This window comes from Rutidosis leptorrhynchoides, chromosome 2 (assembly GCF_046630445.1).
Source record: "Rutidosis leptorrhynchoides isolate AG116_Rl617_1_P2 chromosome 2, CSIRO_AGI_Rlap_v1, whole genome shotgun sequence".
NCBI lineage: Eukaryota > Viridiplantae > Streptophyta > Magnoliopsida > Asterales > Asteraceae > Rutidosis > Rutidosis leptorrhynchoides.
Genome location: NC_092334.1, coordinates 585,447,416 through 585,461,270, shown reverse-complemented (window position 1 = coordinate 585,461,270; position 13,855 = coordinate 585,447,416).

Sequence of the window (13,855 nt, the reverse complement as noted above, 5' to 3'; positions counted from 1 at the left end):
TTCCACAACTAATTCCTTCATTCTCATTCCCAATACACGTCTAAGCCTCACATCTAAGTCTCACGAGACCTAACACTACACAAGCTCATTTGTACACTTATATACGCACATGTTAACTAGCACACAATAAATTATATATATACGTTTATCTATACAATTATGCATAAGCTTCCGAATCATAACGTACAAATGGTTAAATATGTACCTTTAGTCACGTACGGGAAAAACGGGATGTTACAACTCTCCCCCACTTAGATCGGAGTGCGTCCTCGCAATCCAAGCCGCATGACAAGCCGGAAGATAAACCAAAGCAAACTCTTCGCATTCCCATGTAAACTCGGAACCCTTTCGATGTCGCCATTGCACTTTGAAGGTTCTAACTTCCTTGTTCCGCAACATCTTAACCTTTTCATCAAGGATTGCAACCGGTTCTTCCGCATACTCTAACTTGTTATTCAAAGTAATCTCATCCAATGGCACCCAAGTCGAGTCATCCACAAGACACTTGCAAAGATGGGAAACATGGAACGTATTATGAATTCCCGTAAGTTCTTCGGGTAACTCTAATCGATAAGCAACCTCACCAACACGTGCCAATACCTTGAAAGGACCAATAAACCGAGGAGCTAACTTTCCTCGCTTTCTAAACCGAATCACACCCTTCCATGGAGAAACCTTAAGCATCACCATATCACCTTCTTGAAACTCAATCATTCTTCTACCTTTATCGGCATAAGACTTTTGTCTATCTTGCGCCGCTTTAAGTCGAGCCCGAATCATTTCAATTTTACTATTCGTCTCCAAAACCAAATCGGAACTTCCGATTTCTCGTTGACCCACTTCTCCCCAACAAATGGGAGTTCGACATCTATGCCCATAGATCATCTCGTATGGTGGCATCCCAATACTAGCGTGGTAACTATTATTGTATGAGAATTCCACCAAGGGTAAGTGCTCGTCCCAACTTCCACCAAAATCAATAATACACGCCCTCAACATATCCTCTAGCGTTTGGTTAGTACGCTCGGTTTGACCGTCCGTTTGAGGATGATACGCCGTGCTCATTTTTAATTGAGTACCCATATCTTCATGAAACTTGTTCCAAAACCGAGATGTAAAGCGAGTATCTCGATCCGAAACAATAGATACCGGAACCCCATGTCTTGATATCACCTCCTTTATAAACAACTTAGCTAAAGTCTCCGATGATATCGTTTCCCGAATGGGAAGAAACAAGGCACTCTTCGTCAATCTATCAACAATCACCCAAATCGTATCGTATTGGGTTCGCGCCGTCTTCGGTAACTTGGTAATAAAGTCCATGGTAATGTGCTCCCATTTCCATTTCGGGACTTCCAATGGTTGTAACTTACCGTAAGGCTTTTGGTGTTCGGCTTTGACTTGTAAACATGTGACGCATTGTTCAACATACTTAACCACGTCACGCTTCATGTCGGGCCACCAATAATCTTTCTTCAAATCATAGTACATTTTCGTTGCACCCGGATGAATGGAATATTTGGACTTATGTGCTTCATCAAGTAGCACTCGCCGGTAATCCCCCATCTTAGGTACCCATACCCTTCCTTGAAAGGACAACAAGCCACGCGAGCCCATTGTAATGAACTCCGATTGGCCAACGATTCGTTCCGTGTGCTTATTGTGAACATAAGCCTCTATTTGATCTTTACCCATCTTTTCAAGAAAGTCATTAGTGATAATCAAACGTAACGATCCCACCTTTATCGCCGGATGTGTACTCTTTCGACTCAAGGCGTCCGCAACAACGTTCGCCTTACCCGGATGATAAAGTATCACGCAATCATAATCTTTCACCACGTCCATCCATCTACGTTGACGATAATTCAAATCTCGTTGAGTGAAAAGATGTTTCAAATTTTTGTGATCCGAATATATCGTACACTTGACACCATACAAGTAATGGCGCCAAATTTTCAACGCGTGCACTACCGCCGCCATCTCAAGATCATGAGTCGGGTATCTCGTTTCGTGTTCTTTTAATTGTCGAGAGGCATAAGCGATGACTTTACCTCTTTGCATCAGAACACACCCGAGCCCATTCAACGAAGCATCACAATAAACCACCATGTCTTCAATCCCTTCCGGTAACACCAACACCGGAGCTTGACATAACTTTTCTTTCAACAATTGAAAGGCGACTTCTTGTTCTTTTTCCCAATTAAATTTAACATTTTTCCGCGTCAACTTCGTCAAAGGAGAAGCAATCTTAGAAAAGTCTTGAATAAACCGACGATAATAACCGGCCAATCCGAGAAAACTTCAGATTTCCGTAGGCGTAGTCGGTCGACTCCAAATTTTCACCGTTTCGATCTTCCCCGGGTCTACCATAATACCTTCTTGATTCACAATATGACCAAGGAATTGAACTTCCCTTAGCCAAAATTCACATTTGGAGAACTTAGCATACAATTTCTCCCTTCGCAACGTCTTCAACACTTCACGTAGATGGTGTTCATGTTCCTTCATACTCTTGGAATAAACGAGTATGTCGTCAATGAACACGATTACCGACTTGTCCAACATAGGTTGGCACACTCGGTTCATTAGATCCATGAATGCCGCCGGTGCATTCGTGAGACCAAAAGGCATAACCACAAACTCATAATGCCCGTAACGCGTCCGAAAGGCCGTTTTCTCGATGTCTTCCTCACGGACCCGCACTTGATGATAGCTGGACCGTAAATCGATCTTAGAAAAATACGTGGCACCTTGGAGTTGATCAAATAAATCGTCGATCCGAGGTAATGGATAACGATTCTTGATCGTCACTTTATTCAACTCCCTATAGTCGATGCACATTCGCATGCTTCCATCTTTCTTTTTCACAAACAAAACCGGAGCACCCCACGGCGAGGAGCTTGGTCGAATGAAACCCTTCTCAAGCAACTCTTGGGTTTGATTAAGCAATTCTTGCATCTCCGTCGGCGCTAAACGATAAGGGGTTTTAGCAATGGGAGTAGCTCCCGGAACCAACTCGATGCGAAATTCGACTTGTCTTTCCTCCGGAACACCCGGTAATTCATCCGGAAAGACATCTTCAAATTCGTTAACCACCGGAATCTTACGAATAGGTGGTGGATCATCACGAGTATCAACTACGTGAGCAAGATAAAACAAGGCACCGCTCTTGCGAAAACGTCGTGCCCTTGCATAAGTGCACAATGGTACGAGTCTTCTCCGTCTATCGCCATGAATAATCAACTCTCCCCCACTTGGGTTCCTAACACGAATGAACTTATCATGGCATGCAATATCGGCTCTATAACGATCGAGCCAATCCATACCAACAACAATATCGAACTCACCCAAAGTCATCGGAATGAGGTCAATTTTAAACGTTTCGGTACCAAACACAACATCACAATTCTTACAAACATCAACCACTAGCGCCGTCTTGCCATCCGCTATTTCGACTTCAACCGGACGGCTCAACTTAACTAGCGGTTTATTTAACTTAGATACAAATCGAGGCGACACAAAAGACAAATTAGCACCGCTATCAAATAATATCTTGGCCGGTTTAGAGTTAACCAAGAAAGTACCTGAGACAACTTCGTTCGATTGTTTAGCTTCATCATTAGTCATCAAATAATTTCGACCCCGGCCCGTACCCGCCACCTTCTCTAACCGCTTGACATGATCATTAACCAACTCGGGACACTCGGTCTTCTTGTGTCCTTCCTTCCCACAATTGTAACAAGTGAATTTTGTAGTAGAAGATGGTTTGGTGCAATCACGGGCCATATGTCCCCTTCGCCCACAATTATGACAAGAATAGGGGAAATCCCCCGAAGCACCTTTCTTCACACTCCCCACACTCTCGGAGCCTTTCTTAAACTTCTTGCTAGAAAAATTAGATTGACTAGTAGCTTCAAATTTTTTCTTGCCCAAGGTAAGGCTATTCTTCCTCATCACAAGCGCCTCGAAACCCTTGGCCATGTTAAACAATTCGTCAAAGCTTTTCACCACATTCACACTTATCTTCTCTTGATAACTATCATTCAAGATCCGATAAAAATCTTCCTTTAACATCTTGTCGTTCCCGACATACTCCGGGCAAAATTGAGTTTTAGACAAAAACACGGATTTGAGAGTGTTCAAGTCCATCGACCCTTGCCTCAAGGAACGTAACTCGTCCTTTAGCCTAGTGAGATCAGCCGAAGTTCGGTATTCTTCGAAAAATTCCACCTTAAACTCATCCCAAGAAAAGTCCATGCATTGTTCTTCGCCATAGACTTGAATCTTTGCATCCCACCATAGCTTGGCATCACCTCTTAGCATGCTACAACCATACCTTGTCTTTTTATCGTTAGGGCACTCACATGTACGAAAAGCCCCCTCCATATCGGAGATAAACCGGGCACTCTTAAGTGGGTCCCGTTCACCATCAAAGGTAGGAGGTTGAGCATCCTTGAAGTTCTTAAAGAAAAAGTCTCGCCTCCCCACATTCTCTTCTTGAAGAACAATTTTAATTTGTTCCTTAACCATATCGACGACTTGTTCTTCAATAGTGTCTAGAAACATCTTCTTAATATCAACAAGAAAATCCGCCCTTTGGCGTTGAAAGATGGCCTCAACCTTGGCCGTGAACTCGGGGTCCTCGCTCGTGCCCCCATTATCGGTGTCGTGTCCGTTTCTCATCTTCATTCTATAAAACGGGAAAGATTAAACAACGAAACCAAATACATGACACATATATACCATACCACCCCATCTCGCTCAACAATCATCATACATCGCTCGTTTGACACGATTTGCACCCGTAGCAAGGGTAGCTAGTCATTGCTACACGAGCACGTCGCATTAACTTGCTAGTACAACGTCTATCTCTCTTGATGATTCCAACTACAACACAAAACAATGAGTGCATGGTTAGTTCATATAAACCTACGCACTACCATTCCCGATTCGACCCGAAGTCGTACAAGTCCCGCCTAAAAGCGCATACACATAAAAGTCTAAGTCTAGGCACCTATCTCAAGTCGCCTAAATCCCTTAGACCATGCTCTGATACCACTTGAAACAACCCAACCCATACTCCGTACGATAAATTTTTTTTTTTTTATAATACACATTTACGCGCCAATTAAATATGTAGACCAAATCACAAGTTCCATTAAACCATACAACCATTACCAATGTTTACAAAAGGGCACAAAGGCCATTAGTTAAGTAAATATAAGTTTGACCGAATACAATGATAGTTTATAAACCAAACGACCCAACGAGCATGGTTTGGGACTAAACTACCCAAAAGGTGGTCAACTTCCAAAAGCTCCTACAAGCACATCATCAAGGACATCTAGTGTCCGACAATCCCCTTCCCTTTATCCTCGCCTGCAACTAAAAAGATAAACAACGAGAGGGGTAAGCTAACGCTTAGTGAATGCAATAATTATACATGATCATATATAACCTACTTACTTGCATACACTTACACAATACCACATACAAGCTAGCAACTCAACCAACATGAAATCCATCATGCATAAACTACTATCCACGTTCCACATCAAGCTAGCAATAGTATTAGCATATAGTTCACAATATAATATGCTAAGTACAATTCGCACAACCATGGTTAACCAAGTATACAAGAGAACGGTACATGAAGGTCCGTTGGAGTTCATAACATCCACTAGTGTTACTTATACACCGCGTAATCACTAGTCCCCCGGGTGATGTCTTAAACACCGCGACTAACTCACCCTTACACAATGTGGCGTCTTAAACACCGCGGCGAATCCACACTTCATTCAATACAATGAGTGGTGTCTTGATCACCGCGACACTTCCACTCTCATGACATTGTGGTGTCTTAAACACCGCGACAATTCCACAAGTCAATTACACAATGAGTAGTGTCTTAAGCACCGCGACAATACTACTCGTTACCTAAAATGTGGTGTCTTGAACACCGCGACACTTCCACATTCATACCACACAAATAAATACATTATATACGTTCACGCATAATTATTCCACTCACCTTGACACAAGGATGATGAATATTCGCTTCCAAACTCAAAGCCAAGTACCTAATACATTAAGTACCAATTCAATACATAAACTAGTGGAATTAACCACATTACAATTACTTGGGCATTTAATGACTCAATTCGCATTAAATGACCCAACTACATCACAACCGCCCTCTTAATGGCCAAGACTCGACTTTAGTTACCAACATTAGTGCATTAAAGTCTACTAGCCTCAATTGACATCCACCTAGGGTAATTTACACCCATTTTACCCAAACTAGGTCAACTAGTACATTCTTGACCCATTTTGACACTTTCACATCCAAACTAGTCAAACATAACCCAAATGACATCTCTTTTAATTTTAACAAATGTTTAATGCTTTTAATATCATTAACACTTTCAACTCACAATTACAAGGCCAAAACCCTAGATTATGGCCATTAGGGTTTCATTACAACAACCTAACCCAAATTCACCCATTTTACTCCCAAATGGGTCATACAAGCTTCTATTAACCAAAACCCTAGCCATAATCAATTAAAACTCGAAACTTAGAGTTAGAACTTACCGAGACTATCACCACATAGCTAGAGTCACAAGGAACAACTTTAATACTTGCTCCAAAGATCAACCCTAAATCCTTCCTCTCTCAATCTCACTTTGAATCCAAATGGGTGTTAGAGTTTTGGGAGAGAAATTGAAAGAAAATGAAAAAGGAAAATGAAATAAATGAACTAGTGGACCAGATTTAATGCACCCATCTGATCTATACGTCCATTTACCATTTTGCCCCTCAAAATCTCCTAATTTAACCTAAAACCGGGACCTGGCCAGCAGGCCTGCCGCGGCGCGGCACTAAACGTCGCGGCGCGACGAATCAAAGTAAAATTCACCATGCTTAAGTCCTGTTCTGATCTGGAAACGCTTGATGGGTCGCGGCGCGGACCCGTTTGTCGCGGCGCGACATACGCCTGGGTCTGGCCACTTCGACTAGTTAGTCAAATTTCCAAGGTTTCCACAACTAATTCCTTCATTCTCGTTCCCAATACACGTCTAAGCCTCACATCTAAGTCTCACGAGACCTAACACTACACAAGCTCATTTGTACACTTATATACGCACATGTTAACTAGCACACAATAAATTATATATATACGTTTATCTATACAATTACGCATAAGCTTCCGAATCATAACGTAAAAATGGTTAAATATGTACCTTTAGTCACGTACGGGAAAAACGGGATGTTACATTGACCTCTATATGATACATTTTACAAACATTGCATTCGTTTTTAAAAGACAAACTTTCATTTCATCGACAGTTGACGGCATGCATACCATTTCATAATATATCCAACTATAATTGACTTAGTAATAATATTGATGAACTCGACGACTCGAATGCAACGTATTTTGAAATATGTCATGAATGACTCCAAGTAATATCTCTAAATCGAGCAAATGCACAACGGAAGATTTCTTTCATACCTGAGAATAAACATGCTTTCAAGTGTCAACCAAAAGGTTGGTGAGTTCATTGGTTTATCATAAATAATCATTTTTCAATAATATAATAGACCACAAGATTTCATATTTCATAAACATCATTCTCATATCAGGTATTTCGCAAACTGCATAGAGATAAAAATCATTCATATGGTGAACACCTGGTAACCGACCTTAACAAGATGCATTTAGAATATCTCCATCATTCCGGGACCCCCTTCGGACATGATAAATTCGAAGTACTAAAGCATCCGGTACTTTGGATGGGGCTTGTTGGGCCCAATAGATCTATCTTTAGTACCGGATGCTTTAGTACTTCGAATTTATCATTTCCGGAGGGAGTCCCGGAATGATGGGGATATTCTATATGCATCTTGTTAAGGTCGGTTACCAGGTGTTCACCATATGAATGATTTTTATCTCTATGCAGTTTGCGAAATGCCTGATACGAGATGTGTATTTATGAGAAATGAAATCTTGTGGTCTATTATTACAATTTGATAAATATATAGGTTAAACCTATAACTCACCAACATTTTTTGTTGACGTTTTAAGCATGTTTATTCTCAGGTGATTGTTAAGAGCTTCCGCTGTTGCATACTAAATTAAGGACAAGATTTGGAGTCCATGCTTGTATAATATTGTTTAAAAACTGCATTCGAAGGCATTTATTGATGTGTAATATTATTGTAAACCATTATGTAATGGTCGTGTGATAACGCTATATTTTAGATTATCATTATTTGATAATCGTCGTAGTATTTTAAAAGTTATGGTTTGTTTTAAGATCGAATGCAGCCTTTGAAAAACGTTTCATATAGAGGTCAAAACCTCGCAACGAAATCAATTAATATGGAACGTTTATAATCAATATGAACGGGACATTTCAATTCTCATCTAGCGATATTAACACCATCAGTATTTCGACTTTAATATTAGTCATAACCTGTTTGGCTTTTTGCAAGGGCAAGAAGCGATTAACTTCTCATCCTCGTGCTCTATCCTTCATACCTCACTTTTTAGCAACGGCTTCGAGCGTGAACATTTTTGGCCCAAGGACTTGTGTCCTGATAATTATCAAAACTACATTTAATTCATAAGTTTTCATTTCCTAGTAACATGTAACCCGATGATCCAAAGATTTTTCACTCAATCTTTTTCAACTCGTAACCTCTGAAATACGAAAAACTATGTTTATCAAAAATTTTACACGTTGCTTATTTGTGCGGACCTCACAAGATTTATGGACAAATGAAAGTACTAAAAATTTTTCTGTCACTTATGCGATTTATAAAATCATATATGTATAAATTTACCCTTACTTATTTTGGTTAGTACATACCAAGTTATACCTCCAAAATTATTTAAAAATCGCTCATTTATTGAGTTGTTTAACTTAAGTCAAATAGTTTTGTGCAAAATGGTACACGTTGTGCATACTTCTAAATTTACTAGGAACTTCATTCCGTATATGTTGTCACATCAAACTTTTAAAGGATTTTCAAAACTTCCTTGGTTGATTTTATTAAGGGTTTTCGTATTAGACTACACCATGTATGGATCACACTTTTTCTCGCCCTCCGTTAGGGATGAAGCTTACTATTAAGATCTTTGTTAAAAACTCTTGAGCCACTTTAGATGACAGATTTATAAAATTTGTTAAGAAGTCTTTGCGCTCATGAAATGTTCCTCTTAAGGTTAAATTTGGCAAAAACGAGGGCCGATAAACCAGTTTTCTGGGAAACACTCAGTGGTCACCCTATTGTAGGAAAGGCACTAGGTGGGTTTCTACTCTCAATGTTTCACGGCTAATCGTAACACCCTCGTAAACATCATCTCTATGAATCAGTAGGTTGAGGTACAAGTAATCATTTTGGAGATTCTTTTTCACTTAGAGTAAACCATTCCTTATGACCAAGGGTTCACGTATCTTCTCATCCGCGCATCCCCTTAAGTATAAGAATAAATTCAGAACAACCCGCTCGAAGAGTTCACTCTCGTTCAAGGATCACACCTTTCGTGCGATTTTCTTTCGGAAGTGTAATGTAAAATACTTTAGGAATCTATGAATCTTGTTATCCTCTTGGAAGGGGACTGCTTAAACATCTACGACACTAGTGTGGTTACTCTACATATTCCTTCCTTCGTTGGTTACAACTATATGTTGTTCTAGTTAATGTTAACCATAACTTCAACATGTAACTGAAAGGATAAAGTTACCTTATAGAACTGTGCTTTCATTCCATCCAAGGATAAGTTCACCTGCAGTATGGTAAACTGGGTGATATCCTTCATTGTTCATTCAGACCATCCTGAAGACGCTATAAATAATTATGGCTTGCATTGCATATAAGTTCGATTAGTCACTTTCAGCTAAAATTTCAATTCATTTAGTCAAATGAAACATTCTTAAATATCGGGTTCTTTATGCCTATGGTCTCCTTCCGAAATTAAGGGGGAGTTAGTAAAACTTACGGCTAACACTATTCAGACATCAAATCGCATGGTTATGATTACCATGTTTTTCATTCTACCTATCAGCTTTGTATTGCGACATAAGCGCTCAATGTTTTAGAAGAGTTTAGTAACATTCATGATGCATTTCATACATCCAGCTTACTGAAGATGCCTGTAGGGCTAAAAACATCATCTTTCTTTTTGTGGGTATATATTCGGATGATATATTCGTGTTAGCAAGAAACGAAATAAATTTGTTGATCTCTTAGGACAAGAGACTTAATTAATGGCATATACCTATTCTTAATTTTATGCGCCCAAGTACCTTTCAAGGCAAATAACTCACTTCTGAGCCCTCGAGTCTCTCAAAACTTTGATACGCTCCTTCTTATGTAAATACGGTACCATTGTTCGTCATTCCTCAAAATTTCGGGACGAAATTTTCTTTAACAGGTGGGTAATGTAATGACCCGGCTTTTTCGACTTGCTTTTGTGCTTTGAGCTTTCACGAAACTGCGTATATGTACGTACTGAGCTAGTTTATGCTCTGGGATCTTATTTAATGATTAATTACTTTCATTAATATCTTACAACGTGCTATTAGGTGTTTAATCACTTAACTTGATCCCCGAATGCTTTTACGACCATTGGTGTCACTTGACGTTTGAAACGAGCTATGTACTTGGTACACATTTAACTTTGGTCATAATCGGAATATTATGACTACGTAATACTAATTGTTATTTTATAATAACAATTACTTGGGTTTTTGGATGCTTAATTACGCTTAGTAATTTACTGGAACACACTAGTTAGTCTTGTTGGACTTTCTACCTTGTTGGACTTTAGCCCACCCTACACTAGCTAGTGGACTATTTAATTAGCTCAATTTTAATAAGTTAGTGACCCATATTTATGTAAGACAAATGTCCATTTATTAGAGGGAACATACTAGCATTTTTGTTAACCATAATCACAATTGTTGCATGGGATCCCAACATAAGCATCAACTTTAGACAACCATTAACCAAAAAGAAAAAGTTGTCCCCTTGTTCCCCCTATCCAACGTCCATATGCACCACCACCACACTATAAATACAAGCTCATTTCATCCATTTTACATTTGATCTCATTTATAAATTACACACTTACTCTCTAATTCTCTCTCTAGTCTTTCTCACTCTAAAAAGTGTAAGTTTTAAATTTTCTTCTTCTTCTTCTTCTTCTTCTTCTTCTTCTTCTTCTTCTTCTTCTTCTTCTTCTTCTTCTTCTCTTCTAAATTTCGACATCATCATCATCATGCAAGGATCTAGCTTTTTAGCTTTTTGATCTTGTTATGTCTTGTAGATTCACATTTGGGTTTGATTCCTTCAAGAACATGAAAGATTCAAGCTTTCTAGCTTTGAATCTTCATTTACTTGTTAGATCTAGGTTTTCTAGCTTATGATTCTTTTATTTTGTTATAAAGATCAAAACTTGTGTTTATGATCTTCATGTAACTTGAAGATCTAGCCTTTTACTTTAAGGATCTTCAAGAACATTAAAGATCCAAGCTTTCTAGCTTAGGGTTTCATTATTTTGTTAAAGATCTTAGCTTTTTAGCTTATGGTCTCATTACTTTCATTAAATCTTAGCTTTCTAGCTTATGGTCATTAATCTTGTAAAGATCCAAGCTTTCTAGCTTAGGGTTTTCTTAATACTTGAGATCTAAGTTATTATTGTAGATCTCACTTACTTGGAACCTTTTTGTGATTGTTGTGATGATAAAGATTAAGACCTCATCATCTCATATGATGAAGATGCATAAACTTGTCTAAAAAGGACAAAAGTTGAAGCTTTATTGGGTTTATGCAATAAAGAGGCAACCTTGATGTTCAAAACTTATAGAATGATAGTTTTTACTCTTAGTTGTGTGTTGATGGTTGAAACTTGGTCAAAGTTGTGACGCCCCGTACAAAACCATTGTGTACGGATCATCAACAACAGGATCATTACAAGGTCAAACACTATGTGCTGTTTGAAAACCAGTTTGCATTCGTAAAAAGATAGCGTTTTACAAAAGATGTCTAAAAAACATTAACATGAGTACATGGTACAAAGGTCATTACAAAGCTATTGTTTTAAAATAACGTAAGTTACGAATGCAAAATAAAAGTTCCATGCTTGAGACATCTCTAAGTAATGCAGCGGAAATCTAATAAAGCTGGTCCATAACAGCAAGTCTAACAGCGGAAGCAACAACGTCTAAGCACCTGAGAAATACATGCTTAAAAAGTCAACACGAATGTTGGTGAGCTATAGTTTGTTTGTAATCAGTAATGTAATGTAGGCCACGAGATTTCAGTGCTTCAAACAAGTGTTTCAAATCGGTAATTCAAATCAGTATGATAAAGTATATGTATAACCGTGGGCACCCGGTAAATAGACTTAACGTTTATAACCCCCTGAAAGTACACTTGGCGAGTGCGTATGTTCACGAAGTATTAAACACCCGTTAAATGCTAGCGCGACTAGCCCGAGTGGGGATGTCAAACCCTATGGATCCATATCTAAGATTCGCGTTCACCAGTTCAAAAACCAATGACTAAAGGTTACCGTGCTAAGGGGAATGTTTATGCCGTTGTATAACCCACACACATATAAAGTTTAAGTATTCGTGCCTAGTATGTAAAACGTAAAAAGGGCATGTATTCTCAGTCCCAAAATAGTTAAAGTAAAAAGGGATGCTACAACTCACAGTGATAAAAGCGGTAAAGTCGGTAATGAAAGCACACAAGTAGTAAGTCGGTCCGAAAGGTTGTCAACCTAAATCAAGGGTTACTAGGTCAGTAGGTTGTTTTTATAAGTTCTAATATTGCATAAAATAAGTTTAAGTGCCATCATTATCATCATTCATCATCATAAAAGCTAAGTAAGTTCGACAAGAATAGAGATCGAAACAATAGGCTGACTTCGGTCAGCTGCTACGACCTCTACGTAAATCGAAAAGACGCATGGTCAGTGGCTATGGCTCCGTATATGAGTCCCCTAACAGCTGACCAATTTTCAGAACCTAACTCGTCTTCGTTTGACCGTGGCGACGGTTTAAGTGCGAGTAGGTCAGAAATTCTAGCACAACGTTAATAGGGTGTAGTGACTCTCGGAGGGCCATAAATCCTAAACCGTAACTCGGATTAAGATGAGGCCTAAACAGAAAATCATCTACTCGAACCGAAATAACTGAAAATCAACTTTCCAGTAGCCCAGGTGGTCTGATCAGATACGAAAATCAGTGGACAAGTGCTCCGGTGGGGTTCTTAGTACTTGATGCTCATCACGGTTCTCATCCTTGATGCTTGTAGCTTCAAGTGTACAACTCGTTGATGGTTTAGCATCACTTTTGACCAAGATTCACCATCAATACACAATATGTTAAGACCAAGTAAGAACACAACTCATTCATGAGTCTTAGATGGATGATGAACCAAGGTTACATCATATCCTTAGTCATAACACAATTTCAATTCACAATAACAACTAAAGCTACAAACTTTACATCATTTCAACAAGTATAAGCACAATCTAAGTCAAAAGAGGTGATGGAACCCTAAGCTAGAGAGCTTGGATCCATTTCACACAAGTTACAAGGTTGCAAAGCTAGAAAGCTTGAACCTTTAAGTGTTCTTGAAGATCTTGAAGCATAAAGCTTGGATCTTGAAGATACATGAAGATTACAAACAAAAGTTTGAATCTTTTTCACAAAACAACATGATCAAAGCAAAAAGAACTTAGATCTAACAAAAATATATGAAGATTCAAGCTAGAAAGCTTGCATCTTAATTGTTCTTGAAGATCTTGAAGCATAAAGCTTGGATCTTGAAGATG